The sequence below is a fragment of the Mustelus asterias genome, chromosome 28 (assembly GCF_964213995.1).
Source record: "Mustelus asterias chromosome 28, sMusAst1.hap1.1, whole genome shotgun sequence".
Lineage (NCBI taxonomy): Eukaryota > Metazoa > Chordata > Chondrichthyes > Carcharhiniformes > Triakidae > Mustelus > Mustelus asterias.
Window position 1 is genome coordinate 23,352,824 of NC_135828.1, and position 27,025 is coordinate 23,379,848.

The 27,025-nt window shown below is 40.7% G+C and overlaps 1 protein-coding gene across 2 annotated transcripts in view; it reads right to left on the minus strand.

The window, feature by feature from the left end:
- Nucleotides 1–27,025, minus strand: part of bmpr1aa (bone morphogenetic protein receptor, type IAa) — a 234,190-nt gene that overhangs the window by 134,892 nt on the left and 72,273 nt on the right. For both annotated transcript variants that reach the window (XM_078199697.1, XM_078199699.1), the window contains one exon: nt 3,222–3,342. The gene's annotated coding sequence lies outside the window, so the exon portion shown is untranslated. The remainder of the gene's footprint in view (nt 1–3,221; nt 3,343–27,025) is intronic.

Sequence of the window (27,025 nt, forward strand, 5' to 3'; positions counted from 1 at the left end):
AGATTTCAAACTGGAAATTTTCATTAATAGAATAGCAACAGGAGTGAAACAGTTGATAAAGTAACAACTTTGGGGAGTTCTATCAGTCTACAGAAAGAGAATTCATTAAAACTAACTTTTTTTTAATAAAAGGGACAAGCTTATTAATATATATTAGGCAATGCAGAAACATCTGAATTGCCACTTTGGGTGTTGGAACAGATGCTTTAGAATCCAATTAAGGTCTGTGTCAGTGTCATTGGGTCACTGTCTGTGTGGAGTTTGCATGTTCTCCCTGTGTCTGCGCGGTTTTCTCTGGGTGCTCCGGTTTCCTCCCACAGTCCAAAGATATGCAGATTAGGGGAATTGGCTATGCTAAATTCTCCCTCAGTGTACCAGAACCAGGAGCTGGAGTGTGGCAAATAGGGGGTTTTCACAGTAATTTCATTCCAACGTGAATGTAAGCCTACTTGTGACTAATAAATAAACTTGTTACTTAAGTACTGGCTGCTAACTGTATGATTAAGTATTGTTTGTTTAACAAATCTGCAACCTATGACATTCTCATTTGAGGTTTAAATTATCCCTCCTCTAAAACTAAGTTTCCTGACCCAAATCCCATCAGCCTTGCTCCTCCTGGCCTGGGTAGCCTCCTCTAGCCCTGGAAGCATTGAGATCTCAGTGCTCCTCCAATTCTGGCCTCTTGCGCATCCTTGATTCTAATCACACTAACATTGGCAGCCGTGTTTTTCACTGCTTTGGCCCTATGCTCTAGAATTCCCTCAGTCCCCCTCTGTCATCTTTTAACTTGCTCCTTAAAACTGATCAAACTTTTAGTCATCTGTTCCAATTTCTACTTCTGTGGTTCAGTGTGGAAATAAATGTCAAAAATGTTTTTAATAATGCTCTTGTTAAATGTGCTATAGGATGCGGATGACTGCAGATTTTAACACGTACGTCATCCAATTGACATTTGTGGGTTGGAGGTTTTAAAATATTGCAGAAAATATAAGATACATTTCTATGACTGCATGCATAGTATCCAATAGAATAGGTTCTTTGTTCTGTTGGCCTATCATCCCTTGAGAGTGAAACAATAGTTTTAAAAACTTGAAAGATCTTATTGAATGAAACACCTGCTCATTAACAGTTCTCATAGCTAAGAGAAACCAAGTCTATTGATTACACTGCACGAAGGACACCCAAAGCTCAATTACAGAAAAAAAAGGCATGATTTTAACATATACTTTTGCATTTGAAATTTTAATGGGTATTACATGCCCTAAACCACCTCCTCGTAATTTCCTTACATTGTACAACTTTGCTATTGATATAGAAGGTCTGAAATACCAACCCCACAGCCATTTTCAGTAGAAAGTGGTTGCACATGGTTCCATAAAAACAGACTTTTTTTGTTCTTCATTCTGTTCCAAAGCTAAAAACTTCAATGCTAACCGTTAATGAATGGTCCAATTTCAATATTCCTGATGGGAGACTGGATGTCAAGCTGCATACAAACAATTACTGCTGGGAACCCACAGCTGAGCGACAGCTCTTGAAAGCAAATGCCCACCCTGTTTCTGTAATTTAAGTGGAGCAGATATTATGGTATAGTATTCACAAATGTACCCTTTTAGATGCATACGTGCGCAGCCAGGCAGAAATCATACAGGTACCATGCAGGTAACTCACAAACATCCCCTTTAAGAACTGTCCATTGAAATAAACAGGTCATGCACAACAAAAGGTTGAGAGAGATGGTGCTGGTATGATTTTCAATATCTGATCTACAACAAAACACAAATTATTTGCATGTGTAAATCAAGTTGATAAAACAGATTTGTTATACCTGTTCAATACCAAGGCATTTCTATTTGTTTATATGGTGTATTTGCCATTCATGAAAATAAGCACAGAGTAGGTCAATGCAAGTCACCTCTTGGGTGAGTAGTCCTCAACCAAAACTGCTGAGCACTATCACTTTGCACAAAGGACATTTAAATGCTAAAATGTCAACAGCCGATGCTAAACATTTTCCAAGCCACTTCAAGGAACATTTTCTGCAAACAAGGTGGATTTGGATTTCCAAAAGGCATTTAATAATGTGCCACATAAAAGTACAAGGTAAAGACACATGGTGTTGGGGGTGCTAAGTAAGTGTTACAGGAGGATTGGCTAACTACAGAGTCAGGATAAATGGGTCATTTTCAGATCGCCAAACTAACTCACGGAGTGCCACAGGGATTGGTGCTGGGACCTCAACAATTTATGATCTACACTGATGACTTGGATGATGGGACAGACTGTACTGTCACCAAATTTGCCGATGAAGCAAAGATAGGTAGGAAAGCAAGTTGTGAGGAGGATACAAGAGAGTTTGCAAAGGAATATAGATAGATTATGCACATGGGCAGAAATTTAGCAGATGGGAGTATAATGTGAGAAAGTGTGAGGTTCTCCACGTGGCAAGTAGAATAGAAAAGCAGATTATTTAAAATGGGGAGGGACTGCAGAATGCTGCAGTACAGAGGGATAATCATACACAACTCTCAAAAGTTAGCATGCAGGTACAGCAAGCAATTAAGGCGGCAAATGGAATTGCTTTTATTGCGAGGGAGATGGAGTATAAAAGTATGGAAGTCTTGCTACAACTACTCAGGCCATTAGTGAAACTGCACCTGGAATACTGTGTGCAGTCTTAGTCCACTTTCTTAAGGAAGGGTAGACTTGCTTTGGAAGCAGTTCAGAGAAGATTCACTAGACTGACTCTTGGGATGAGAGGTTTGTCTTTTGAGGAAGGGTAGAGCCTATACTCACTGAAATTCATAAGAATGAGAGGCGATCTTATCAAAACAGACAAGATTCTGAGGGAGTGGGAGGGCTTAGAAAATACAGATGCTAATAGAATGCTTTTTCTTGTGAGGGAATCTAGAACTAAGGAGGACTGTTTAAAAATAAGGGGTCTCCCATTTAAGATGCAGATGAGGAAGAATTTCTCATCTCAGACTGTTATTAGTCTTAAGAATTCTCTTCCCCAGAGAGCGAGAGAGATTGGGTCAGTGAATATATTCAAGGCTAAATTAGATAGATTTTTGATGCGAGTTATGGGGGACAGGCTGGATAGTGGAGATAAGGCCTCAATCAGATCAGCCATGATGGAGTTAGCTCGATGGTTAAACGGCCTACTCTTTCACCCATTTCTTACGACCTGATGGAATATGATAAGAATCAGTGAATCTTACCTGATGTGAGCAATAAATTGAGGAGCTTGCACATTTCACACTGGAATCTGAAGCCCAACATAAGTAATCTTCTACACCTGAAGTCCTAAGAACCAAATGAACTGAAGAAAATTCCAAAAACCTGAAGAAAGAAAGAGGTTTTTTTGTTATAAATAAGTAATTTGATTAAATAGGTTACTAACATAAGAACATAAGAAATAATTGCATCATATGGCCCCTCAAGTCTCATCCACCATTCGTAAATGATCACAGCTGATCTTCTGCCTTGACTCTACTTTTCCCCAATTTCCCATTTCCCTTGATATCCTGAGAGATCAAAAATCTATCTAGCCCAGCTTTGAATATACTCAACCATGGAGCATCCACAAAACTTTTGGATATACATTGTAAAGATTCACAACCCTCTCACTGAGCTTGAGCGCAAAAGTTGCATTATGTACATATATAAATGTATACGATCAATGAATGTCAAAGAGTTGCAAGACTGGGTAAAAATGTTCTTAGTTTGCTAACACCATTCGCTTTCTCCCATCATCACAGGTGCAGCTTTAGGACACTGGTCTGAACTATATTCTTCAAATTTTGAACAAAATTGTAACAAGTAATTTTACAAATATATTACAACTGTATTACGACTAGAAATATTAAGCTGTCGTTTCATCAGATGTCAACAGCAGACCTGCTACAAATGTACAATATTTTCAACTTTTACTTAACAGTTGTAGCTTTTTCCTTCATAAATCACATACATCCAACCTTATACAAATTTTGACTCACGTTTCAGAGAGATTGACTAATTTGCTTTGCCTCCTCTATTCCTTAAAGTAATTATAAAAATGTGCTAATTCAAGAAAGAAGTCTCACAACACCAGGTTAAAGTCCAACAGGTTTATTTGGTATCACGGGTTTTCGGAGCGCCTCTCTTTCATCAGGTGTGCCTACCCCAGTCCAATGCCGGCATCTCCACATTATAATTACAAGAACAGGGCAACTAGTTTTGAGAAATCAAGGGTAAAGCAAACCCAATGATTTTTTTCATCATTGTGACCAGCATCTTTCCCAAGACTCGCTCCATAGACGCAGCTCAACCATATTTGTATACTAAAAACAAGAAGCATATCTACATCCTCCGTCACAATTGTTAACTTAATTTTATGTATTTCCAGGTCCGTGCACTGCTTTTGCCTGGTTTAGCTCTGATATACTGGGGATCAAATCTAGCCAAGTATCTCTACCCCAAATACATGCCCATTGGCTGGCAAAGACTTTTTAAATGAATATAATGCTTCTAATGCACCCACCTGAAAACTAAAGACAGCTGTGAGAATGGAGTATTTCTCTCTCTGCAGGTTATTTCTCTGTTTCTTTGGTGCATATGTCAAGGTATCCCAGATTGTGCTTTTTAAATTCTTCTTATACCTTTGCTCTTGTTGCTAGTGTAGGGATTCAGTTGAGGTGCCATGAACAGCATTATTTTAAGTTTGTGGTCATGTGCTGGATGGACTAAGGTATAAAACTCAATTTTCCTTCATGGGAAAATTGAGTCTAAACATCTAAACATCTTAAAGAAAATGAAAAGGAATCACAATAGTTAAGTATTTCAGATGTTTCGATGTCTGAGATCTGCTGTGCTGTGAAAGAGTTCAGTGCTCGCTGCAGTTTTTAACTTTAAAAAAAAAACCTGCTGAAATGAAATCAGTCCACACTGAACTTCCACGTAAGCAGTCTATTGTGCAATGTATACCTACATTTTTGTCCTGCCTCTACAAAATATAGGGACAACTGATCTCAGTCAAAGGTGGCACCCAATAACCAAGGAGGTTAAACCTCTATGTTGTTAAAAGTTACCAGAAATTGCACCCACTTAGTGCTCTCTTTGCTTTCAGCTGGAATCAGTTAGCGCTAAGGGACCAGGCTCAGCAGAACAGGCTCAAAGAGCCAAATGAACTACTTCTGCTCCTATTTCTTACATTCAATGAACCTATTAGAAATGAAAGGAGCCATAAGCCTTTTTTTGAGAACGGCTTTGCAATGTTACTGACATTGTTTACCTGCCTTCAAGGTTTTATTGCTGTCTGGCATGTCTATTGTTCATTCAATACCGAGAGGGCCAAATCATTGCCTTTTATACTGACTTTCAGGTACTTGCTCCTGAGTTTTAAAACCTGGGTCTTTCTGACTGCTGGTCTTGGGATCAGTAAATATGCTGTTCCAATTGTGACAGCATCTGTTGGTAAAGATTCCTGACACATCATAAAGGCATGACTTTGTGCAATTGGTACCGGCCCTAATGTACCTCAATTTGCAAAAACTTAGATGGAAAGCTAAATTGGGCAGTGGGGAAAAAACCAATTGTACTCTCCATAGTTACACGCAAGTAAAAGGCAGTTTCCCAATACCCTAGGCTGCAATATAAAAGCAGCTCACTGTCACCAAGAAAAAAAACTGAACATAAGAACATATGTTGGAAGGTTGCTATGAACATGGAATGCTTTGTTGCAGGGAGCAGTTAAGGCAAAGGAGCCTGGATAATTATTTAAAGCAGAAGAATAAACAAGGGACGAGGACAGGACATTGAGATGAATGTTACATTGTTCTAATAAAGAGCCAGTACAAACACAAGGCTGAATTGTCTCCTTGTGTTCCAGTTACCTGCCAAACCTAGACCCCATGGTTGTCTAGAAAATTACGTAGAATCAAAGAATCCCTACACTGCAGAAGGAGGCCATTTGGCCCATCGAGCTTGCACTGACAACAATCCCACCCAGGTCCTATCATTGTAACCCCACGTATTTACCTTGCTAATCCCCCTGACATAAGGGGCAATTTAGCATGACCAATCAACCTAACCAGTACATCTTTGGACTGTGGGAGGAAATCCACACAGACATAGGGAGAATGTGCGGAGTTTGCACGGTCACCCGAGGGTGGAATTGAACCCGGGGCCCTGGCGCTGGGACAGGGCAAGATTAAACAGAAGAAAGCAAGCTTATGATAATCTGGAGAGATCCTGGGGCTCTTTTGGATAGGTCCAAGTAACCATAGAACAGTACAGCCCCTTCGGCCCTCGATGTTGTGCCGAGCTTTGTCCGAAACCAAGATCAAGCTATCCCACTCCCCATCATTCTGGTGTGTTCCATGTGCCTATCCAATAACCGCTTGAAAGTTCCTAAAGTGTCCGACTCCACTATCACAGCAGGCAGTCCATTCCACACCCCAACCACTCTCTGAGTAAAGAACCTACCTCAGACATCCCTCCTATATCTCCCACCATGAACTTTATAGTTATGCCCCCTAGTAACAGCTATATTCATCCGAGGATAATCTCAAAAACACTCAACACTGCCTGGAGTATAGAAAGTACAGGGATCAAATAAAAAAAGAAATCACAAGAGCGGGCACGAAAAAATATTTGCAAGCAAGATTAAGGAAAACCCAAAGATGTTTCACCAGTATATAAAGAGCAAGAGGAGAGTGAAGGAAAGAGTGTGACTTATCAGAGATGAATTAGCTCAAATGGTAGAGCGTCACTTTGCATGCGAGAGGTAGTGGATAATTGCCCACATTCTCCACTATGATTTTCGGTGCAGGATCAATGGGTGAACGGCCTTGTGTACTGTTGGGATTATATGATTCTATGAAGAAAGGAACTTGTGTGAAGAGGATATGGGAAGAGTTTGAAGTGAATTTTTTGTCTCCGTATTCACAAAGCAAAGGAATGATGTGGATATAGTAATTCAAGAGGCGCAGTGTGAAATATCACTCAAAATAACCTAACGAGAGCGCAAGTGTTAGAGGAGATGGAATCCTTGAAAGTGGAAAAGCCACCAGGGACGGAAGGCTTGTCCCCTAGGATGCTGAATGAGGTTAGGGAGGAAATAGCAGATGATCTGAAGATTATTTTCCAATCTTCATGAGACACATGAATGCAAATGTGGTTCCGTTGGTTACAACGGGTAAGAAGGAATTGCCAAACAATCATAGGCCAGTTAGTTTTACTTTAGCGGTGGGAAAATTGTTAAAATCAATCCTGAGTGGATTTTGTCTACATGGGCTTTCGTAAGGTATTTGACAAGGTCCCACATTGCAGACTGGTCAAAAATGTAAAGCCCACGGGATACAGAGTATTGTGGAGAAATGGATCCAAAGTTGACTTAGTAACAGGAAACAAAGGGTAACGGTCAATGGCTGCCCATGCGAATGGAAAGCTGTCTCAAGTGGAGTTCCGCAGGGCTCGGTGTTGGGACCCCTGCTGTTTGTTTTATATATTAACGATTTGGACTTGGACATGGGGGCACAATTGGGAAATTTGCAGACGACACAAAAATTGACTGTGTAGTGGATAGTGTAGAGGATAGCTGTAAGCCCCAAAATGATATAGATAGGTTGGTGGAGTGGGCAGGATTGTGGCAGATGGAGTTCAACTCTGCTTAGCGTGAGGTAATGCATTTAGGGAAGTCAAACAGTAAAAGAGAATACACAATAAATGGGAATATACTGAGAGGGGTAAATGAAGTGAGTGATCTTGGTGTGCAAGGTCACAGGTCCCTAACGGTAGCATTATAAGTAGATACGGTTGTGAAGAAGGATATGGAATATTCTCCTTCATTGGCAGAGGTGTAGAATACAAAAGTAGGGATATAATGATGAAACTGTGTAAGAAACTGGTGAGGCCACAACTGGAGTACTGTGTGCAGCTCTGGTCACCTCATTACAGGAAGGATGTAATTGCTCTGGAGAGAGTGCAGAGAAGATTTACGAGAATGTTGCCAGGGCCGGAGAATTGTAGCTACGAGGAGAGATTGGTGTTGTTTTCCTTCTAACAGAGAAGGCTGAGGGGGCAATATGATCGAGGTGTACAAAACTGTGAGGGGTAGAGAGAGAGAAGACAGGAGGAACTTGTTTCTCATGGCAGTGTGTTCAAAAATCAGGGGTCATAGATTCAAACTAAAGGTTAGAGGGAACATGAAGAAAAATATTTTCACGCAGAGGGTGGTGGGTGTCTGGAATTCACTGCCTGAGTTGGTGGTGAAGGTAGAGATAGAGTCATAGAGGTTTACAGCATGGAAACAGACCCTTCGGCCCAACTTGTTCATGCTGCCCTTTTGTTTTTTTAAAACCCCTAAACTAATCCCAATTCCCCGCATTTGACCCATATCCCTCTATACCCATGTAACTAAATGCTTTTTAAAAGACAAAATTGTACCCGCCTTTACTACTACCTCTGGCAGCTTGTTCCAGACACTCACCACCCTCTGTGTGAAAAAATTGCCCCTCTGGACACCTTTGTATCTCTCACCTTAAACCCATGCCCTCTAGTTTTAGACTCCCCTACCTTTGGGAAAAGATATTGACTATCTACCTTGTCTATGCCCCTCATTATTTTATAGACCTCTATAAGATCACCCCTCAGGCTTCTACGCTCCAGAGAAAAAAGTCCCAGTCTATCCAGCCTCTCCTTATAACTCAATCCATCGAGTCCCGGTAGCATCCTAGTAATTCTTTTCTGCACTCTTTCTGGTTTAATAATATCCTTTCTACAATAGGGTGACCAGAATTGCACACAGTATTCCAAGTGTGGCCTTACCAATGTCTTGTACAACTTCAACAAGACATTCCAACTCCTGTATTCAATGTTCTGACCGATGAAACCAAGCATGCCGAATGCCTTCTTCACCACTTTGTCCACCTGTGACTCCACTTTCAAGGAGCTATGAACATGTACCCCGAGATCTCTTTGTTCTGTAACTCTCCCCAACGCCCTACCATTAACTGAATAAGTCCTGCCCTGGTTCAACCTACCAAAATGCATCACCTCGCATTTGTCTAAATTAAACTCCATCTGCCATTAGTCAGTCCACCGGCCCAACTGATCAAGATCCCGTTGCAATTGGAGATAACTTTCACTGTCCACTATGCCACCAATCTTAGTGTCATCTGCAAACTTACTAACCATGCCTCCTATATTCTCATCCAAGTCATTACAATTGAGAGCCCTATTAACCACAGTGGGTGGAAAACCACAATTTAGGAAGGAGGGAGACATATCAGCTGCGCCATTTTGGAAAGTGACATAATCAGAACAGGTGCGGTCGAGGTGAAGGAACTGATGGAATGGGATGGATTCCTTGCATGATGTGGGGTGAGAAGAGCCGTAGTCAAGGTAGCTGTGGGAGTCAGTGGACTTGTAATGGATACTGGTGGACAGTGTATCTTCAGAAATGGAGACAGAGAGATCAAGGAAGGGAAACGAAGTGCACCATGTGAAGATGATAATGGGGTGGAAATTGATAACGTTTTTACAGGTCTGGACGAGAGCATAAAATGGCACCGAAATAGTCATCACTGTACCAATGAAAAACAGTTGTGGGAGAGAGTCAGAGTAGGACTGGAACAGGAATGCTCCACATACCCCATACAGAGACAGGCATAACTGGGACCCACCCAGGTACCTTTAGCCACACTTTTAATTTGGAGCAAGTGAGACAAGTTGAAAGAGAAATTGTTGAGCGAGAACACAAATTCAGCCAGACAGAGAGTAGTAATGGATGGGGATTGTTCAGGCCTCTGTTCGAGGAAGAAGCGAAGAGCTCTCAGGCCATTCCTGGTGGGAGGTGGAGATGTAGAGGGATTGAGCATCCATGGTGAGGAGGAGACAGTTTGAGCCAAGGAACTGGAAGTTGTTGACATGGCGACCCGGGTTCGAATTCTGCCACGCAGATTGTGGAATTTAAATTCAATTTAAAAATCTGGAATTTGGAATCTACTGATGACCATGAAACTATTGTCGCTTGTTGGAAAAATCCATCTGGTTCACTAACGTCCTTTAGGGAAGGAAATCTGCCTTCCTTACCAGGTCCAGAGCCACAGCAATGTGGTTGACTCAACTGCCCTCTGAACAAGGGTAACTAGGGATGGGCAATAAAAATGCTGGCCAGCCAGTGACACCCATGTCCCATGAATGAATAAAAAATGGTCATAACTGTACATTTTCCAACTTACTGAGAAACACTACACATGCAAATAAATTGTTTATAAAGTTCCCATCTTTATATCACATTAAAACTCAGAAATACTAGCAAAATATAAAGAAATTTGCAAATCAACATATTGTGGCATTAATTTCATCCCCTTAATCCCCTCCTATTGAAAATAAGGAGCAGGTGCTGTGTTGAGTGAAAATACCAATGCAACATTGACAGCTAAAGTGATTGTAGCTAGTCCCAAGGTGCAATTTTAATCAGTGTAGGTTGAAGATAACAGTTGCTAATATGCCCATCAAATTTTTGATTATATATTTAGTTTTCATTGAAGCTTTGACAAGCTGTTGTAAATCAGCTGCAGATAACGGCTGGGTCCAAAAATTAACACAACACTATTTTGTCACAAATTATCCTTTACTTCCTGTATCTAATCAAATCAGGATATTTGCAGCACACATAATCACAGAGTCAACTCTTGGGTCACTGCTCTTTTTGTTTCTACTTGTTTTAAGTTATAAATGAGAATTTCTTGAGCATGTTTCAATTTTAAGGGTCCCCCATTAAAATACCACTTCTATTTAAACAGAAGGTGTATTCCAGATCAGATTGCCTATCCAAATCAACACCTTGAGGTAAGTTTATGCAGCTGCCGAAGCATTCTATAACCTTGATGTAGGATGAGCACAAACACTTCAATAAGGTACGCTGGCCATCAACTTGTAATTTTGAATCTCCCTTTACCAAAATACTGTGCAATGTTCCGAAAAGGAATACAAATGATTTGCATCTTTCCTTACTGTAAATCAATCATCTTCTAATGATCTCTTTATGTGCAAAAGAATTGGAGACCATGGAATTCTTGGGAGCATCTGTTTCATTGAATTGTGGCAATTTTAAGGGTTTGAAATCAATGCATGCAAATAGTCCAAAATGATTTTCATTCCAAACCATAAGTGATTTGATACAGTTGGAAAGGGCTTTGCCTGACAGCGCTGAGGCACTTGCCAAAAAAAAAGAGACAGGAAAAATAACTTCAAATCTTCCAAAAAGAGGTACCTTCTTTTCCTCCTCTATCCCCTCTTCAGCTGGCTATAGAACAACATTGCTGAGGTGTGAATGATAGAAATGAATCATGAAGCATCATGGGCAGCACGGTGACACAGTGGTTAGCACTGCTGCCTCACAGCACCAGGAAACCCGGGTTCAATTCCGGCCTCGGGTCACTGTCTGGGTAGAGCTTGCACATTCTCCCCATGTCTGCGTGGTTTTCCTCCGGGTGCTCCGGTTTCCTCCCACAGTCCAAAGACATGCAGGTTAGGTTGATTGGCCATGCAAAATTGACTTTAGTGTCAGGGGGATTAGCAGGGTAAATAGGACCTGGGTGAGATTGTGGTCGGTGCAGATTTGGTGGGCCAAAGGCCTCCTTTTGCACTGTAGGGATTTTATAAGTAGGAGAAAGTGTGGAAAACAGGCGGAGCTGGATGGATGTAGACAGTAAGAATAGAAATAACAACCAGATGATGCATAAGTGCAGCCTGTGTTCTTTTTTCTTTGGGAAATATTTCTTATTAACCATGCTCCCTGTAGCTCAACCATGATTGGAACTTCACTAATTCATTGGCTATGCCTTTGCTAACACAAAGTTTTGCTCTGAAACTATGATTTTCACCTCAGTTACAATTTTTGAAGATTTTGGAAAAGTCAAAAAGACTAGCTCCTAATATTCTTTTCCCAGATTAAACCATAAAAAATGTTTGTCTTCCATAAGAGTTCAAAAAATGGAAGGAGTCATACAGCTCATCAAGCCTGCTCTACCATTTGATTTGATCACAACTGATCTTGGGCTTCAACTCCGCTTTCTTGCCCTCTGCAGAATTCCTGAGATGCTAAAAATCTATTTATCTCAGGCTTAAATGTATTAAATGATGGAGCAACCACAACCTGCTGGGATTGAGAATTCCAAAGATCCATAACCTTTCGAATGAAGTAATTTCTCATCTCAGTCCTAAATGATCGACCCCTTATCCTGAGATTGTGTCCTTGTGTGAGAGATTCCCCAGTCAGCAGAAATAACCTCTCGGTGTCTACCCTATCAATCCCCTGCTCAATAAAATCACCTCTCATTCTTCAAAACGCCAAAGTATATATGGCCAAGTTATTCAGCAATGATGCGATAATGACTAGGGTAGAATGAATTGAGACTTGATTGTGATAACTGGAGGTAACCTAACAAAAAAAATTGAAGTACATTTTACACTATTTAGCATTACATAACTGCTCAATATATGCCACTACCTATTATAATAGAAAATATCTGAAAAACAGTTATCTGAACACTACAGCAAGGTCTGATAGTGAGATTTATTTCCTGGAAAGGCAAGTGCATATTGCTGCAGGGATCAACCGCAGAAAGACACCACAGCTTTATAAACACTAAACTCAGTAGGAAATCCATTGTGAATTGAAGGTCACCTTCTCACTGCGCACTCCATTTCCAAACAGTAAATTTCCACCACATTCACAAGGGTAAAACTCCAACAAATACTAAATCTTGGGAAACTGGCAACCTGAAACTGAAGAGAATATCAAGTGGCAACATTTGCTGATGGCCATTCCCTCTTCATGGCAGACAGTCATCAGGCCAGAGAGAAAAAAAAACTTCAAAGTAACCCATAAATCATTTATAGATTAGATCAATAACTTTTACACAGGTTCAAATTTGCTACTTCATGAGTATCCATAGGTCACTTTATATAGCTTATAGATGATTACAATGTCTAAACAAGCCTGGTGTACTATGGACAGTTTTGGTTTCCACATTACAGAAAGGATATTGAAGCACGAGTAAAGCTGCAAAAAAATATTAGACATAAACCTCGAAATTCTGTTTCATTCTATCAGGAAGGCTGAGCAGGCTGGAGCTCTGCTCTCCAGAAAAGGGCAACGTGATGAAACTCCATATGATAAAGATGTTTCCACTTGGGGGAGAACAGAACGAGGGATCGTAAATATAAGGTAGTCACTAACAAATCCAACAGGGAACTCAATAATTTAGAAGTAAAGCACTCCAATTTAAACGCAACAAGCTCCAACGACACAAATGTGATTTTTTTTTCAATTCCTAAGCGATCCATGCTGTGACCTCTCTGATTGTCAGCTTAATGACAAATTATGGTAGCTATGTGGCTTATGCCATGAAGAAAACGTTTATTGACCCATAGGTATCTACCTGAAACCCATTGGCTTCTGAAGGTCACTCACTACCCGTGGTAAACCTCTTCGATTTCTACAGCATTTCAACTGATATCTCAGAGTTTTCGAAAGGAGCCTGAAAAGTAGCTCTTTAGTCCTCCAGAGACATCAGTGCTGCTTCATTTACATTAATAAGAGTTTTAATAACATCAGGTTAAAGTCCAATAGGATTCCATCTGATGAAGGAGCAGCCCTCCGAAAGCTAATGGTATTTGCTACCAAATAAACCTGTTGGACTTTAACCTGGTGTTATTAAAACTCTTACTGTGTTCACCCCAGTCCAACGCCGGCATCTCCACATCATTTACATCAAGTCAGAGCTATCATCAGTGGTAATGTACGAGTGCTTTTCGAGAGTGAATTAGAGATCTTAAACTCTTGAGTGTGTAATGAATCGTTAAGAATATACACAATCAATTTCCTACAATTAAACCAAAATGATTTTATGGCAGCGTTTTGCAGCCCCAGCTTCAATGACTGCCTTGCGCCTCTTTTTTTGATTTGCACTGTGCCACTTCAGTTGTTCTGCTCCTTCTCTCCATTGCAGTTCAACATGTAGCCTAGCCCTCTGCTATCTGGCCACAGAATTCTCTCTGCTCTGTCTGGGTCCTGGCTGCCCTTCTGTAAATGGCATTAAGCGCTGCCAGAAACCCTGGCAACATTCTAGATGTTCAATGTGTCAACCAGTCCCAGCTTAAACTACATGAAACAATTCTGTAGGCTCAAATTCTTAGTTCAATGTTTCACAAACTTTCCAAGTATTGTTTTCTGGAACTGATTTCTGTTTGTTATCTTTTATTTTTATTCAAAAACTTAGTTATTCGTTGCTTTTCACGACTATTTAAAAGTTATTTAGAGCCAATGAAGTATTTTAAGTGTAGCCATTGTAATTAGGAAACATGGCAAACAATTTGCACACAGCAAACTTCCATAAACAACAAATGTGACAATAACCAGATTATTTTTTCTTTGTGATGTTGATGAGGGAATATTAGCCAGGATATGTGGCTAACTACCCTGCTCTTCAAATTAGCGTCAACAGGATCTTTTACATCAATCCAAGCAGGAAGCAGGCGCCTTGGGTCTCTTCTGAACGGTGACAGCTCCAACAGTGCAACTTCAGAGTGGGATTTGAACCCAAAATCTGTGACTCAGAGGCAAGAGAGAGATACCCACTAACCCACAGTTGGCATTTTGTTCATGGGATGCTAGAATAGTTGGATCAACATTTGATGCCCAATCCAAATTATCTTTGAGAAGGTGGTGGTGGATTGCCTTCCTAAATTCAACTAAGCGGCTTGCTAAGCCATTGTAGAGGGCAACTGAGAGTCAGCCACATTGCTGTGGGTCTAGAGTCACATACAGGCTATACCGAACATGGAGAACAGATTTCCTTCCATTCAAGACATCAGTGAACCAGATGGATTTTTTATGACAAACTGGTTGTTTCATTGTCACCTGTTTTCAGTTCACACAGTAATGCTAATCTCTACTAACCACAAGAGGAATAAGTTTATCCCCTGGTGAGATCAGTTGCACAGCGTAGGATGAAATAAAGGCAGTGCCTTTTCCTCCAGGTCCAGCCCACTTCACTGCCTGCTCTCATTGTGTGGCTTTTGCTACCAAATAAACCTGTTGGACTTTAACCTGGTGTTGTTAAACTTCTTACTGTGCTCTCATTTTAACAGGCCTGTTTTAGGTAGCATGGAAGGCTCTTGATGACGCCCCGCTCCAGGAACTTGAGCAGATAACCTAGGCTGACCAAGTACAGGAATGACGTGCTGTAGTGTTTAAAGTGGCACTTTTCGGACAAGCCATTAAACAGAGACTGATCCCCCTTCTCAGTTTGAAGTAAAAGTGTCCGTGTTACTATTAGAAAATAGAAGAGTCGTTCTATCTAGTATCCTGACCAATACCTATCGCCCAAAGCAACATCACCATAAAAATGGAGACTATCTAGTCACCATCTTATGATTGTTCTTGGTACCTTGCTATGTGTACAGTGAGAGTTCCATACATTATAATAGTGATTGTATTTCAGAAATATTTAATTGCTTGTTAAGTGCTTTGGGACGCCCTGAAGTCCTGATTAACACTTGATATTTTTTCTGGAATGCCAGCAATGTGCTGCCTTCAGACACAAGATCACCAAATTCACAATTTGTTTTATTTCTTTTGCACAATAAAGCAGCATTTTTAGCTGTTCAATACGGAGTTACTTCCTTCAACTGCCTTAACACTCAAATGATCTCAATTATAATTCAGGAAAAGGATAAATTGGAAGAGAATTATACTTCCTGTCATTTATATTGGCATGTAGAGGCGTTTTTGCTCTGTGACAGTCAAGCAGTTGGGAAAGCAGGGTAAACATAAGAATGGTTGGTTAAAAATGTACAGATGTTTGTTTCTACATTGTGGAACTTGGCCAAGGAGATGCATTTTCAGCTTCCATGAATAGGTGAGAAGGTTCCTGAAACTGCAAATTTGCAAAACTGCAAATATTGATGCAAACATCAATATTTATAGAATAGGTACCATTAAGCATTCAATTATCTTGTTCCTCAGGCATAAACCGTTCACACACATTTCCTCAGCAATTCAGCACATTCATTCAATGAAAGCTGAGCCTCACAACAGGAATCATAGAACTTACACAACACAACGTTCTCCACTATTAGTGGTCATATCTTCAGTCACTTAGTTTTTATGCTCTAGAATTCCCTTCCTAAACCCATCTGCCTCTCTACCTCCAGCTCTACCATCCAGGCCTTTGATCCAGCTTTTGGTCACCCTTTCCAATACCTAGGGTTAGCATCCATTTTTTTGATTATACAACAGTCCAGATTTTATGGCATTAAAAGTGTTGCTAAAATGATATATGTTAGATAGGGACAGGTTAAGATGGATTACAAGGAATACCACAGGGTTAGAATACATGTTACGTGAACACAAAAATATGTGGTGATTAAGGTTGGTGACCCACAAGCACAAATAGCCATGCGGGACTATGATGGAGAGGTAATAATGGGAACATGGCGTATAAATGGTGGGAATTGGTGCTTAATATTAGATGATATAAAGTGTTTAGAAAACAAAGGAGGGAAAAAAGAGGAGGTAGCAATGCTGACTAGGGAAGACACTTCAGTGTTGGAAAGAGGATGTCCTTGAGGTGGCAAGAATCCATTTGATTAGAGTTGAGAAGTAATGATTATCTATAGGCCTCCAAATAGCGAGAGAGGAGCAAACTGGCAAGGAAATCACAGAGGACATGCAAGAATAATGCAGTCGTGATATTGGGGGACTTGAATGACTTGGATGCAGGGATAGTAGGTAGCATAGCCAAATATACAGATTACACTAAAATGTGATAATGAAATAAGAAATTTACAAATGGATAGGGATAAGTTAAATGAGTGGGGCAAAATTTGACAGATGGACATCAGTGGTAGACAAGATTTTAGAAACAATAACCAGGCACGGAGAGGTTCGAGTTAATTAGGATTAGGCAGCACGTATTTGGAAAAAGGCTGATCGTGCATGACTAATCTAACTGAATTTTTTTAGTAACAGAGAAGGCTGATGATGGGAATGCAGTGGATATTGGATTGTAATAAGGCATTTGATAAACGACCACATAAAAGGATAGTTCATATAAATGAGGCTCATGGAACAGGAGGGTCAGTGCCAGCTTGGATAAAAACATTGGCTCAAGGACAGAAAACAGCAAATCGTGGCAACTGTTTATTTTCCAGACTGCAGCATATTAGACAGTGGGGTACCTCAAGGGTCAATATCAATGAATTTAGATATTGGGATACAGGGTAAAATTTCAACATTTGCTGATGTTAACAAACTTGGAGTGGTGGCAAACAGTGAGGATGACATCAGTTGACTGCAAGAGGACATAGATAGGCTAGCAGAATGGGCAGATAAATGACAATGAAATTTAATATAGATAAGGAATAAGAAGTGGCAACCTAAGACTTAGTGGCAGTTCTAGTGAGTGTACAGGAACAGAAGGACCTGGGGGATACACATACGAAGATCTTTGAGCCTGACGCAACCTACTGAGAGTGGCTAGCAAAGCATCTTGGGCTTCCTAGGTACGCAATTATACCCAACCTTTAAAACTCTGATTAAGCCATAGTTGGAGTACTGCATCTCATACTAGTCACCATACTTTAGGAAAGATGCAAGGGTCTTTGAGAGGATGCAGAGGAAATTTACCAGAATGGTTCAAGGGCGAGCAATTTTAGCTGTAAGGTTAGGTTGGAGAAGCTAGGGTTGTTGTTCTTGGAGCAAAGGAGATTTAATAGATATGTACATTATGAAAGGTGTAGACAAGGCAAACAAGGGTAAACTATGAGCTGATGTACAAGGACTAGGGACATAATTTTAAAGTTTTGGTCCAGAGATGCAGGGGGTATGAAGAAGAACCTTTTTAAAAACAGTGTGTAGTCATGACCTGGAATTCACTGCCTCGAAAGGTAATGGAAACAGAGACAATGATTTTAAAAAAGTAGGATGGGCATTTGATGTAAATAAATTTGCAGGATTCCAGGATAGAGTGGGGAATGAGACCGACTTGACTGCTCTGCTGAAAGCCAGCATAGATCCGTTAGGTCGAATGGCCTCCTTCTGTGCCGTAATGACTCTATTGTTGTTGTTAGTTCTCCAATTAGAACTGTCTAATCTGATCTGATCTTTTCTGCCCTTTTTGCTTTGAGGTCAGAGGTCTGTGCTAATGCTAGTTTGGGCATCAGCAGGGGCCCTACAATCTGCCTCGTAACTTTATATAGAGGTGATGGGGTAGGGAGGAAGACGGAGGCAAAATTCTCACTCTCAATGACTCTTCTTTGACTTCTGCTAAAAGTGTTAATATAGGCGGAAATCAAGTTCACCATAATCAAAGAGACACGACAAAGCTTGTATATAAATGGTGGATACATCAGAGAACATCAGTACAACTGCATCTTAGCAAGCTGTCAACATCTCAACATATTAAGGCAGAAGGCAGGGTTATAAAAACAATTATAGTGTGCTCTATAGGTTCAAATACTTGCTTTTATCACAGGAAATGTAAAGTTTTGAATATCCACTCTTTCCAACACAAAATCATTCTTAAATTCCATATCTGTTCACTCGGTCATATTTTCTCTCAAGACATATTAGGCTTTCAATCGGAGTTTCATAGTAAATAGTCAATTCTCCTGTTCCTCTTCTTTCTAATGAGGTGCAGCAGTTTCCATTAAATACTTCAACTAGCGATTCAGGTGAAACTAGCCCAGAAAGATCAACATCAGTATAATTTCAAGGCAGAAACAAAAATATTGCAAATGCTAGAAATCTGAAAGGTCTATTTGCATTTAAAAATGATTTTTATCTGCAATATTAGTATGTTCTCAAATGCTGAAAAGATCGATTGAGCAACGGCAACACTGACTGTTAACTTAGAAGTCACAAAGAGACTGGTTAGAAATGGTGCACTATTTCAGCCGCTTTTGGTTTTTGTTGGACTGTGGGCAATATGGGCAAAGGTTGCACTGATTATCCATCTACCTGCCGAGGATTATTTTTACTGCTGTACGGTTTGCGAAATCACTTCAGAGAGCATTAAATGATGTCAACTGCATTATTTGGCACTGAAGGTTTGGAGTGACAGGTTCTCTCCTTTGAAGATCAATGAACCAGTTGGCTTTTATGACTGCAGTAGCTTAAGAGGGCAGCTCCCCTGCTCAATAGCAATCAGAGATGGGTAATAAATGCTGGCCTTGCCAACGACATCCAAACCCCAAGAATGAATTAAAAGAAAAGAAATATTGAATTCAACATGCCTGAACTCTTAACCTTTGATTTGCTAATCCAGTACAGAAAACATGCATTTGTAATGACCGCGAGTTAAATGACAGACTATGCTTCCGAGGGACAGATTAACAGTTCTGTGCATGTTGCCATGCATGATTCCCCGTCCCCAATAAGAACCAGTCATTTCTATCCTTGAAATTATGCAACAGATCTATATTTATAGCACACTGAGGAAATGAAAAATGCAAACTATTTTTAGCAATGATACATAAAATACAACACAGCATTTCTCAAAGGGATGCCTATAAATAAACTTGGAGGAGATGCAAGATCAGCTCACAACAAATCACACTAAGTAAAATAGAAGGTCTGACAACTGTTGTGTTCATAAAAATTCAGAAACAACATACAGCAACAAACTGAACTGCAAATTCTTTTGTTCCAAGCTTAATTGCAGTTAAGCAAAAGCATTTGCAACGAAATAATAGTCATAGAGATATACAGCACGGAAACAGGCCCTTTGGCCCAACTCATCCATGTAAACCAGGTTTCCTAAACTGAACTAGTTCCATTTGGCTGTGTTTGGCCCATATCCCTCTAAATCTTTCCCATCCATGTGCCTGTCCACATGTCTTTTAACTGTTGTAATTGTACCCACCTCTACCACATCATTCCATACATGCACCACCCTATGTGGAAAGAATTGCCCCTCAGTCTGCTAGAATGAATGGAAACGGATGCAAAATTGGATAATTTCGATACTTCTTTTTATATTCGTTCATGGGGTGTGGGTGTCGTTGGCTGGGTCAGCATTTATTGCCCATCCCGGAGGTCATTTGAGTCAACCACATTGCTGTGGCTCTGGAGTCACAAGTAGGTCAGACCAAGTAAAGATGGCAGATTTCCTTCCCTAAAGGAAATTAGTGAACCAGGTGGGTTTTTACGATAATCGACAATGGTTTCATGGTCATCATTAGCCTTTTAATTCTAGATTTTTATTGAATTCAAATTTCTGGCATGGTGGGGCTCGAACCTGGGTCCCCAGAGCATTTCCCTGGGTCTCTGGATTAATAGTCCAGTGACAATGCCACTTTGCTAAAACTATGCTTTAGTTTTGGTCTCAAATATATTACATCAACAAATTTAACTATGTGCTTTTATTAAACTATCCAGTAAGCATGGTATCAGAATTGAATCTTCTTCCTCAATTTGTTCCCCTTCTTCACCGAAGGAGCTAATATCATTTTTAAAGTCTGTTTCATTTATTAATTGTATAAATTAAGGTTCAGTGTCTACAGGTGGGATACTCATTGCTCAATTATTTGTGCACATAACTATCCAGAGCCTCAAAAAAATGGCCCCAACTGCACTCATGGTGTGTAGATGGCTTAGAACTGCATGGTCCCCACTCGGACAGAATATCTCATTGGCCCAGAGCCCTGAAACCTCCCTCAAAAGCCTCATCCTAACAGTCTGAACCATCTTGGGGAAATCCCCTCTATGCCATTCCACTCTGTAGGAAAGGGGTTTCCGGTACAGGTTGCTGTTGCACACCCTCCACTTTCTTACCCATTGTCCAGACACAATGTGGTTTCTGCCCTGCTGTCAGAAGGTGGCCAGGGACACCCAGTGGATAACTCCCTTTGTGGGCGTCCTCCCTTCCTACATAGGGGACCTGGCGTGGAGGAGCATTGTATGTAGCAGCCCCATGCAATAGAAGGTTAAGTCAGTTCATAGACTCCCAGGCCGCCTGTAATTTCTGAGAAGTCCACGTCTATATCAAAAGTACATTTGGGTGGCCAAAAACAGGTTCAGGCAGCAGGCAGCTGAAGGAGGTCATTCAAACCAATTGCCTTTCTTGTGGTTGCGCCAATGTCCCTAGAGAGGAAGCACATGGCGCCCATCATTACACTGAAGGCCTTCCGTGGACAGTGAGTGCTGCAGGGACTGTGTGTATCAGCAGCCCCGGCAATTACATTTTAATTTAACAAACTTCCGCTGAGGATTTTGCTTTCGGATTTTGTTTTAGTTACAGTGCCATTTTAAAGGATTGCGCTTTACATAATTTGTTTGATTGTTTGTTCAAAAGAATACAAGATACATTTATTGGCACTGAGGTGGGTTGACCAGTTAGGAAATGTACATTTGCAATGTCTCACTTTCTGGATAAACTTAAAACTGGATCAAGATCGACTTCTGGCCTGTGGATCATTCTCTGCTACCTTTTACACTTTAGCAGGAAGAGCAACAAGTCAGTCATTAAGTGTATTGATTGATCATAGAAATATCATAGAAACCCTACAGATTGGCACAATTTTAAAGTGTTCACACAACATACAAGACAACTGCTATTTTTAAGTAAGGTGGGTAAATCAGCACATTAAACTGTATTAGTAGAAACAGTGCAGAGATTTCATGTAGGTTAAAATAATATGCTTGCACCTGAAATCCACCACCAGTCAAAAAGACCATTTCCTAAAAATATAAATGTGAGCTTTAAGGAGAATCATAGAATCCCTACAGTACAGGAGGCGGCCACTCAGCCCATTGAGTCTGTACCGACCACATCCCACCCAGGCCCCATTCCCGTAACCCCACAAATTTACCCTGTTAATCCCCCTGACACTAAGGGGCAATTTAGCTTGGCCAATCAACCTAACCCACACATCTTCAGACTGTGGGAGGAAACCGGTGCCCCCGGAGGAAACCCACGCAGACACGGAGTGTGCAAACTCCGAGGCCGGAACTGAACCTGGGTCCCTGGTGCTGTCAGACAGCAGTGCTAATCACTGTGCCACCATGCCACCCATAACTACTATATGATTGCACTGACTTGCAACTACTGTAGTGTTACACAGCTCAAAATGCTCTCAGCAGACAAGCTCCAGCTTGGCAAGCTGAAATACAAGTTTCTGTTTCCAGGTATTTCTTTTCTCCTTCTGTCAAAGTTCCCACATCTATTTTTAAAAATTGCAAATGGGGGAAACATTTCAGGTGATGACCTTTCTTATATTAATTCAATATTTATATTACAATATATGTTAGAGCAGATATTTAACAAGGCAATTTATTTCTCAAATACGATACACCAACTTAAAAGGTGATTTTGTGAAAAAATAAAATCAATTTGGAATAAATTCACTAAATGGAAACAGAGATTAATAGAAATCTTGCTGGAGCTATGACTATATTGTGCAAGTTAAGTCATTGGCTGTGTACGGCGCGTGCTGACTATATTGTGCAAGTTCTCCTCGACATCCTTAGTGAGCCAGGCAAAACAAAATTCACTATCAGGCTACCGTCATGATACTGGCTATTTTATCTCAACTCAAAAACTAGCATAAGTGTGGCGTTCAAGAGCTATCAAGCAAAGATTCATATTTTACTGCTGCTGTAATGCCATGACAAGCAAAACAGGAACTGACAATAGCACCAAATCACTAATCTTGTTTCAACTTGTCATTGTTGATATAGATCCAGTTAGCTGAATGCTTCTTCCCCATGTCCATAGGCTTTGAAGTCCCATTATGGCTTGTGAATTATAAACAGTCTCTAACCACAGAGGTCATTTCACGATGTTTTAGTCTTTCACTCGATTGTTGTACCTGACCATTTAGTGTTTAACACTTCCTTAACTGAGTAATACATTTAGAAAGCATCAGCCAATCGCAACATCCCTTTCTCTACTACTTTCTAGGGTGGGAATAGGCATAGTTACTGAGCAGCCAACTCCGTTGAACCAAAAATCAATGTGAAGGTTTGACTGGCAAGAGTTCAAAAGGTACTGATGAACAGTGGTAGCAAGTGCACCATCTACAAGACGCACTGCAGGAACTCACTAAGGCTCTTTAGGTCGCACCGTCCAAACTCAGGACCACTGGCATCTCGAAGGACAAGGGCAATGGATAGCTGGGAACACCACCATCTGGAAGTTCCCCCAAGTCATTCACCATCCTGACTTGGAAACACATCGCTGTTCCTTCACTGTCGCTAGATCAAAATCCTGGAATTCCCTTCCCATCACTGGGGGTGTCCCACAGTCATGATGTGGAGATGCCGGCGTTGGACTGGGGTAAGCACAGTAAGAAGTCTCACAACACCAGGTTAAAGTCCAACAGGTTTATTTGGTAGCAAATACCATAAGCTTTTGGAGCTTGCTGCTCCTTCGTCAGATGGAGTGGTCTCTGTTCTCCAAAAGTGCACAGACACAGAAATCAAGTTACAGAATACTAATTAGAATGCAAATCTCTACAGCCAGCCAGGTCTTAAAAGGTACAGATAATGTGGTTGGAGGGAACATTAAACACAGGTTAAAGAGATGTGTATTGAGAGAGAACAAATATCTGTCTGGAGACAATACACATCTCTGTAACCTGTGTTTAATGTTCCCTCCAACCACATTATCTGTACCTTTTAAGACCTGGCTGGCTGTAGAGATTTGCATTCTAATTAGTATTCTGTAACTTGATTTCTGTGTCTGTGCACTGTTGGAGAACAGAGACCACTCCATCTGACGAAGGAGCAGCAAGCTCCGAAAGCTTATGGTATTTGCTACCAAATAAACCTGTTGGACTTTAACCTGGTGTTGTGAGACTTCTTACGGTGTCCTACACTGCAGGGGTTCAAGGCAGCAGCTCACCACCACCGTCTCAAGGGCAACTAGGGATGGACAATAAATGCTGGCCTAGCCAGCGATGCACACATCCTATAAATGAATAAAAAAGTGTGCAGCAGAAATACATTGTTTGGAAAAATATTAAGTTAAATGAAAAATGAGAGCGAGAAAGCCAAAGAGATAAAGGGGGAGAGAGAGAGAACAAATATTTATATAGTGCCTTTCACTGCCTAGACACGAACCAAAGTGCTTTACAGCCAATGAAGCACTTTTCAGACATAGTAACGTGTTTGTTTTAATTGCTAATGGGATGTGATTGTCACTGGTAAGGCCAGCATTTATTGCCACTTGGTCCATCATGCCTGCTCCAGCTCTCTGAACGGGGTACCCACTGTTCTGTTCATCTGTTATTACCCGCCATCCTTTTAAGTATTCTTCTCTTGGAAAAGCTCGTAAGCATTCTGCTTCTGTCGGTGCATTCCATGCCCTAACATTCTGGACATTAAAAAAAATCTCTTCAATCTTCACTTTGAACTTTTGGTGGTATTCTTAAATTAATGACTGGCACTACACAGACCGATTCTGAAACACACAGGGCCTCATATAGGTACTCAGTGGAATGCTATTTACCTCATACTTTACAGCGCTGGCTTATGAAAATAGCTATGTTTTTCTCTTCCCAACACCTCTTATTGCCAAGTAATTACGTTCTGAAAAGGTAATAACTGTGCTCCACTTAGAGGTCAGTTAACTGAGTAAGATACAAGTACTTTGTTTGTCTGCTTCTCCAAACTCCATCCTCAAAGTCTTCCTTCTTTTTCTTGGTTATTAAAAGGATATTTTCACAAAACCCTTACTTCCATTGTGGGTTGGAAGTTTAGCAACAAACTATTTATTCAGATTCCCCTCTTCAGCATAACAAACCATTCATCCCAAATAAAATACTTGATTAATTGAACAATTTATTTTTTTTTAAATAAAAATTATCCTGCAGTCCACGTAAATGTTCTGCCCAGCTGTCAGGAATGGCAGCTTACTTTGGGTATTGTAGCTTTACAGACCAAAATGAAAATCACGTTTCAGTGCTTTTCTACTTAGTTGTCACATAATGTAGGTTGGAGGAGTTTTTATGCTGCTCCTATAGATCCATGACTTGCTGTTTGTACCTTCTTCACTGACACGCAGAGCAAAAAGAAAACACCCTAGACCCAGGCAATAATTTCTAATCAAGCTTCAGGCCCTAGACAGAGGGCAGATGTCATAAAAAAGATTTCTTACAAATATTTCAAAATTCTTAGTTTTGCACAGTGAAAGAATCATAGAACGAAATCCTACAGTGCAGGAAGAGGCCATTCGGCCCATCAAGTCTGCACCGACCACAATCCCACCCAGGCCCTACCCCCATATCCCTGCACATTTACACGCGAATCCCTCTAACCCACGCATCTCAGGACACTAAGGGGCAATTTTAGCATGGCCAATCAACCTAACTCGCACATCTTTGGACTGTGGGAGGAAACCGGAGATCCCGGAGGAAACCCATGCAGACACGAGGAGAATGTGCAAACTCCGCACAGACAGTGACCCAAGCAGAGAATCGAACCCAGGTCCCTGGAGTTGTGAAGCAGCAGTGCTAACCACTGTGCTACCGTGCCACCCAAAGAAAGGATCTTTGCTTCCACACCAGAAGATTATGGATTCAAGGCCTGATCCAAGAATAGAGCACAAATAAAACTGATTCTTTAGTATAGTTCAATTTGTGTGCTGTATGGTTGAAGGTGCTATTTTTCAAATGAAACCTTAAAATAAGACATATTTACTTGGTCAAATAGACATGAAATAAGACCCATACCATACAGTTTTCAATCAGAAGTTTGCCCAATGAGTTGGTCAACACTACCCTACAATCAACACCACGAAAAGCAGATTAAAGAATCATCCTTTCATCAATGTTTCTCGCAAAGTTTGATTTTTTAAGTGAAAAAAATACAGTATATTTTTTTTTAATGTTCTGGGATGTGAAGTAAATAGACCAAAACTTGACATTATGAGAGATGGAAGGTCAGTGGTAAAACAAAGAAACAATCATTTGTTTCACCATTCAAAGTTATTTCCTGAGGTTCATGAAGCAGAGAACTGATCTTTTCCAGCAAGCAACAGAGCAGTGGTAATACTTAGGTCCAGTACCTGGCAATTAACGTGGGTGGCACAGTGGCGCAGTGATTAGCACTGCTGCCTCACAGCACCAGGGACCTGGGTTCAATTCCTGGCTTGGGTCACTGTTTGTGTGGAGTCTGCACGTTCTCCGTGTCTGCGTGGGTTTCCTCTGGGTGCTCCGGTTTCCTCCCACAGTCTGAAAGATGTGCTGGTTAGATGCATTGCATTGAATCTCTACAGGCTGTAGAGATTCGCATTCTAATCAGTATTCTGTAACTTGATTTTGTGTCTCTGTGCCCTATTTGAGAGCAGATTTCCACTCCATCTGACGAAGGAGCAGCGCTCCGAAAGCTAATGGCATTTGCTACCAAATAAACCTGTTGGACTTTAACCTGGTGTTGTTAAAACTCTTACTGTATTAAGAAATTAGACAGAGGATGCCTCTGTCTAGGACTGTTCAGCCAAATATGTCATTCTGCCCTGCAGTTAAATCTAAACAATAACAATATGCAATAAGCAAGTGGGGATTACTAAATGCCATTAAATCAACACTAATTGAAAGATATCTAGAAAGCAACTAATGAAAGAATGGGTTGATCCTAAATCGACCAAAAGCTTATCCCGAAAAGATGGTAGCGGTATAGAAAGCAATCAACCATTCACTGTTTATTCACAGGTTTGTCTCGAGTCTTACACAGATAACAAATAACTGTTGACATTTCCTGATGTGCCGAGAACCAAATCTGGCTGCAACTGTCTGTAGCATTCCAGTTCTGACTTGTGCTGGATAAATGATGCAGCAATTTCTTCACTCAGATCAAATTGGCAAGTGACCATAGTTTAAAAAAAACTTCTGGTGACTCAAAATCAAATACAACTGTCATATAGTAAAGCGTGCAGTTCACCAACTGAGTCTGAAGTAAAGCTAGCAGTGCAGTTTTTAAGCAAAATAACTTTTAAATGCTTTAAATAATGGCACATTATAAATGAAT